The following is a 6373-nucleotide window of genomic DNA, read 5'->3' on the forward strand; positions in this document are numbered from 1 at the left end:
TGTTCAAGTCACATTTTGTGTATGTGTGAGTATAGCAAATCTCATTAAAAAACAATAAACACACACTATGAAACATTGTAAGCAAATTGGTCACACTATAAACCTTATCAGACTTGTCTGAACACTATCGACTTCTTGAATTCAGTGTTATCAGCTATTCAATACATTGGCATTTAAATCACTTAGCATGGCATTGAAAATACCTTATCAGTTGTTTGTAAATAAATAAACACTTCAGCATTAAATCAACATGTCAGATAACAATGTAAATAATAACATGAAGTATGCCTTATCTAAACAGTAAGTGCCAACAAGGAAAGTAAATTGTGAATCATTTTATACATAGAAATATGTCTGAAAGATTTCATTGTACTTTTGTGTGCCCACAGTTAAATCATCTGCCTGGCTTTTTCTTCATCTTCGTTGATTAAATACTTTTTACAATGGCATTTTTAGCTCAATTTAAAAGACACCCTGGAATGTACCCAGACACGTCAAGTGACAGTTTATTTCATCACTGCTGACCCGCTACCATCTGCAAACCATTACAAAGATGAAAGAAAGAGAAAATTCTTTCTGGGTTCTTAAAAATAAGTGAGCTAACTTGACCAATCTGTATGTGTGTCAGACGAGCTGTAGGTTGCATACTGAGAAAAAACTACAGACCCAGTTTTGTAGTTATTATTAGAATGGAAACACTGGACTACAATAAACCGACGGAAAGCATGTTTTTGTCACTTAAAAAAGTGATAAATAAAACTGACCAGATTGTAGGACATTCATTACACTGTGTATTTATTAATGTTAGTACTAATATAAATATCATCTGATGTTTGTACTTTCTCCAACTCATGTAAATCAAAAGTATTTTAGAATGAAACAATGACTCATTCAGTGTATTTATAAATAATTCTCACATATTTAATACATGACATTTCTGAATAATTTATAATAATTATGAATTAAATGAAGAATATATATTAAGAATGCAGTGTTTAGCATGTTTAGCTTTTTATTCCAAGAGTAATTATGTAGATAGTTTGTTATGCACAGGAATGCATAACAGTCTAATGTATGTAATCTGGTCATCCAACTATCTACTGTCTGCTTGCAGTCTAAATAAATAATTCATGGCTATCTGCTCTGTATAACATAAAATACATAAAAAAACAGTCAAAATTAAAATTACATAATACCTTAGATACTAGAAATTATAAGAGTAAAATGCATTGGAAGTAAAATTGTGAACCTGCATTACAGAGCTGGAAAATTAATAAAATGATAATAAATTCAGTGATTGGTTACAATATGATTCTTGTTGGAATAGGTAGTAGACCATAATCAATCAGCAATGTTCCTGTTATTTTAACAAATCCATAAAATTACAATTTTAATTAATAGTTTCATTGAATAAAGTATCTATGAAGCACAAGATGGGATATTTTAGAAAATGATGTGGGCTTATATTTTGTGTTTATAATTTTATTTGACTTCACATTCTCTGACCTATTTCTAAAACAATGTTTTTAAAATAGTTCCTCAATAATTTGAACCTTAACGCGTATGCGATAAAGGCTGTGGAATGCTCTGATGAATCATTCTGCTAAAGTTTATAGCAATGGGCAATGTGTGCTGATGTCATGCAGAGCACCCAGTTACCCAAAGTTACCAAAATCTCTCCACCCAGTTACGCCCGACGTCTTGCACACCTACTGTACTTCCAACAACTCTAAAATAACATATGCTGCCTAAGAAAGAAAGGAATGCTCCAACCACATGAAGATATCAATAAGAAGTATCTTTAAAAGTTCACATTCTTATGTAATATTCCCAGTTTGGACACGTTTCTTTATGGAACCTTATGGTTTAAATTAAAATTTTAGTAGGACATCACATGGAAATCGAAGAATTATGCGTAGGAGGCATAAATACCTTTATTTTATGTGTAATCCAATATCCAGAAGAAAGTCGCAGTCCTATTTACACACGAGTTCACTGTCATTCATGAAAAATAACACACCATCACTATGCAGCACTACACAAATTTTCACTTAAAACTATATTTTTATGTGAAAATATCACATAATGCGCCATTTTCGCAATAAATCCGAAGGACAGCAATCGGCAATCGCTGCCATCTTTTTTGTCAAATGTCTAAAAACTAAATATAGCGCTTGGAACGAACTCTGGTGTTATTTTTAGAAAATACAACGAAACTTTTTTACTAACCTACTAACGACATCTTTCCAAAGTGCATTTACTATTCAACTCGGTAACAGATGGCGCTTTTACACTATCTAAAGAACATCACTACCAGTTACAAGATGGCAGCAGATGTCTATCATTGCAACGAAATGCAATGTTGACAGCATTGCCAAAGAGCCAGCGTCTTCTACCAAACCATCACTATTTACTAAGGGCTGAAACTAATTTTGAAACGTTACTTGGGTGGGTTACGATACTAACAATAAACTGCTATGGAATTTGACAGCAAGAGACGGTTGCGGTAGAAGATATAAAAAATACTTAACCACCTCTTGAGTAGGTCTTCTTTATCTATTTAATTGTTTTTGTAGCATTCTAGTCAACAGCAGGTACCTAACAAAATTAGTTACGATCCAGAGTATCTGCTGAAATCCCCCAGCTTGCAAAAAAGCTTCTCACTAAACTACCATTCTTAAATTGCATGTTTCAACCCTTAGAATTGCTCTACTACCTGCAACTAACACTGGGTGAACTAACATCAGTAAACTGCAACACATTCAGATAAATAGTTAGCTTTTATTTTTTGCAATGTAAGTTTTAAAAGAATGGATACAAAAGAATATATTTCACACTGAAGTTTGCTTCACTTTCGGCCACTCCTGCGTTGATTGTTGGAGGCGGAGATTGTAAAATTGTGTCTCGTTACGTTATGCGAACAAAATCCGGTTGACGTCATTTCAGACACATCCTCTTACTTTTTAGTTCAACTTTGTTATGAACGCCTTTGTGAAGGATGATCACCTACTTACTTTAAATGGAAGGATTATGAAAAAAATAAAATTTACCAACGTCCGCGTCCGAAACTATGTTGGGGTCTGTTTCCAGGCATTCAAACTAAATTACAAGGAGTTAATTAAGTAGTAAGTGACCCACGAAAGGTTACCGGATCTAGAATGATCGTAATTATCTTAAATGTAGGTGCACTGACTAACCGTACCTACATGTTCACAGCGTTATTCAAGCATGCCGGTTTTGGAGGCTTTCCAATTTCAGAGCGTTCACGTTTCACTAGTTCGTGATAGGTTACTCTTAGCTCCACTCACTCTACTTCCTTCCGCTCATGTAAAAGTCGTCGTCATCATGTCGTACTAGCACTAGAGAATACACATACGTGTATCATACATCATTATATTCCACTTACAGAAACCTTCATTATCCAGAAACCTGAATACCAGATTTTTAGGATCTGTAATATGGCCTATATGGTAGGTAACCAAGCGGATATGAGATCTTCTAGACAAAATACTTAGGTATAATTATCAGTACATACCTAGGCAGGTATATGCTGCAAACTATAATTAAGAAGAATGAAACTTTTAGAAGTTCAAGAAGTCACTGAAATTAAACCAGTCTCCAAAGCCGCATAAGCTGAGCCTGGAAGAAGTAAAAATAAACCTTGCTATTTATTGGTAGGTATTTGCAATTTATACTATTCCCTAAATTAATTATGGTAAGGTCTGGCGGCTTTAGTTAAGTAATTCAATCAAACGTGTTATGATTTTACGGCTCCAGTTAAGGATCTAAATCATACCTAGGTTTACGAAACTAGTGACCTAACTGAAAATGTTACAAAAAGTGCCCCTGTAACATTATTACCATTACGCACAACAGTAACTTATCGTAGTTAATTATAACGTAACCTAACTTTCTTCCCCATTCCAGGCGATCATACAATTGGTGGGCATAGGCGCTCAATCAATACATTTAATGTATTATTAGATACGAACAAACACATTGTTAGTTTGTCTGTTTATGAACGTACTTTATCTGCAAGTCTTTGTTTCTTTTCAGAAAGATATGAAAGACGAATCTGATCTCTGTTCTTACCGGTCAGCAGTTTTAAAAAGATCTTAAGTCAGAGAGAAAATTTATGGTGTCTCAGTTTAAAAGGGACTTGGCAAACTGTGTACGTAAATTATGTGTTTCCAGTCATATAAAGTGTAGTAATTTAAGATCAGATTGATGTCTGACACAAAGTTAAAGGCCACTAAGATCCGGTCTCTGATCGAACACGGAAATAATCGCAACCAAAGCCATGGGCCAATACTAGTTGCTAATAAGTGTATAACGTAACGTATGCGTCACGACGTTTGCACGACGTCTTGTTTGCGTGTAGTTAGCGCGCAGGGACGGTGAAAGTGCTTACGTAACGATGCAGCATGCCTGCGCAGCGCAGTGCAGCCGCTGCCGCTGCAACTCGAAACTGCTGAGGTAAAAGGCACGTTATATTAACACTGATTCACAGTGCTGACTATACTATACAGAATCTGCTTTACTCAGTTTTGATCTTCACTCTTTCGGCTATGTCGTTGGCAATAGCTACAATGTCAACACTTCATTTTAGCTACACGCGATCAAGGAATTTGTTGCTTGTTGGTTTCCTTATTTTCACACTGAAATTATGGTGAAAGTTTGACAAATTATTTTTACATTTATTTTGAAATTATGTTCGTTGTTGTCCTTTATGAGTAAGCATCTGAAATTGTTTTAGCTGAAACTTGTCCTGTCAATTGAATATTTTGGACCAATTACAACCACACATATTCAGAAAGAATTTAACATTTTAGGAGAGTCAAACTTTATACAATTCACAGAGCACCCATGTGTAGAAAGCTAATTCTAAATCCATTCTACCGAGCGCGATAATATCAATATCCTAGCAGGGAAATGAGTTAAAACTGACTAGTGAACCATGCCACTTGTCTAGTTTGGTATTTCAACAGCAACTAACAAGATTTTCTTATTAAAAAGTCTCTGTACCGGCTGCAATTTCCTCTGTGCATTACGGAAAGAACCTTCGAGAACTAAGTTACATCTATTTCACACTTCTGACATCGTTTATCTTCGGAACTTTATGTATGTCAAATAGTACCGTGCTATGTCCATATTAAATCGGTCACGATGACGAATATAATCTATACAAAAGGAGAGTCACGTAATACACCGACTTATTTATCATTTTCCTGGTATAGGCAGTGAAAATGTTTTGTGTTGATTGCCCAATGTGCTATTAATGTTTAATTTGAAAATGTTCATTCAGAACGAAAGTTTAGCTCGCCTTGGGAAGGACCTGTTACCTTGAATTGTGTAAATATTATGTAGTTGAAGATTTTGATTTACAATCAACAAATTCTTTGAAGGTCATTAATTATGCAGATGGTACCGCATACTAATTTGTATTCAATAAAACGATACGATTTAAATAAATCTGAAATCATAATTAACAGTTATGCAACTTTTATAGGCACGTGGTGGTCCGAATTTGATAGGACGACTTTCATTTCCGAGATAAACATTCTATCACCTAGTTTTTACAACTAAAACTAAACCTAGAGCGTCAAAAATGTTTGTTATATTTTTTTTTTGTTATAATATCCAAGGAAAAAATGGCAGAACTTGGTACCCTGTGTTTTCCCAAGATTTCGAATTTTCTTTCGATAATAAGATTGAGACTGAGACTGATTTTTACTTACTGATTTATAATAAGTCTTAATCAACTGGAATATAATTATTAAAAGCAATACTCAATTTCAATACCAAATTGTAACGCTCAGATCTTCACTTTCACACTTCAGCTTTCACACAGAATCTGTTTAACAACTATTTAACGGAGAATCAATCCTAATTGACTTTCAGTCAGATTACGATACTTATCTTTCTTTTCAAAGTCAAAGTCAAAGTCAAATCATTTATTTCATTTAGGCCTTTACAAGCACTTATGAACGTCAAAATTATAACTAAGTTTGATTCTAGTTGCCCATTCCAAAAGTAGCTTCCTATGGAATCTTCCTATATTTCGTAATCATTATGGTACTCAACGATTTTTAAATAAGAATTTGAACAAAAAGTGAAGGCCTAAAATAAGTATACTTACTCTACTTTGAGCTTCTCGAGTAAATAATTATTATGTAAGTAAACAAACAAAACAAGACATGGACTGGCTGTTGTCTGCTTACATCTGGTGTCACGGTGGTGGACAAAGTGGCCGGAAGTGACGCCACGGCCGCTTAACTCGATGATGACTCGTTGATTAGTTAGCAAAAACTGTGCAGCCAAACACTATGAGACAAGAGCATTGATGTAACAGCTGTTGCGGCGCGGGGACGAT

General features: G+C 34.6%; 1 protein-coding gene across 3 annotated transcripts in view; it reads right to left on the reverse strand.

Moving 5' to 3' along the window:
* The window catches only part of LOC124630200, a 34359-nt gene extending 32216 nt beyond the window's left edge, over positions 1-2143 (reverse strand). For all 3 annotated transcript variants that reach the window (XM_047163942.1, XM_047163943.1, XM_047163941.1), the window contains exon 1: positions 1933-2143. The gene's annotated coding sequence lies outside the window, so the exon portion shown is untranslated. The remainder of the gene's footprint in view (positions 1-1932) is intronic.
* Positions 2144-6373: the final 4230 nt, after the last annotated feature.

The sequence above is a fragment of the Helicoverpa zea genome, chromosome 5 (assembly GCF_022581195.2).
Source record: "Helicoverpa zea isolate HzStark_Cry1AcR chromosome 5, ilHelZeax1.1, whole genome shotgun sequence".
Classification (NCBI taxonomy): Eukaryota; Metazoa; Arthropoda; class Insecta; order Lepidoptera; family Noctuidae; genus Helicoverpa; species Helicoverpa zea.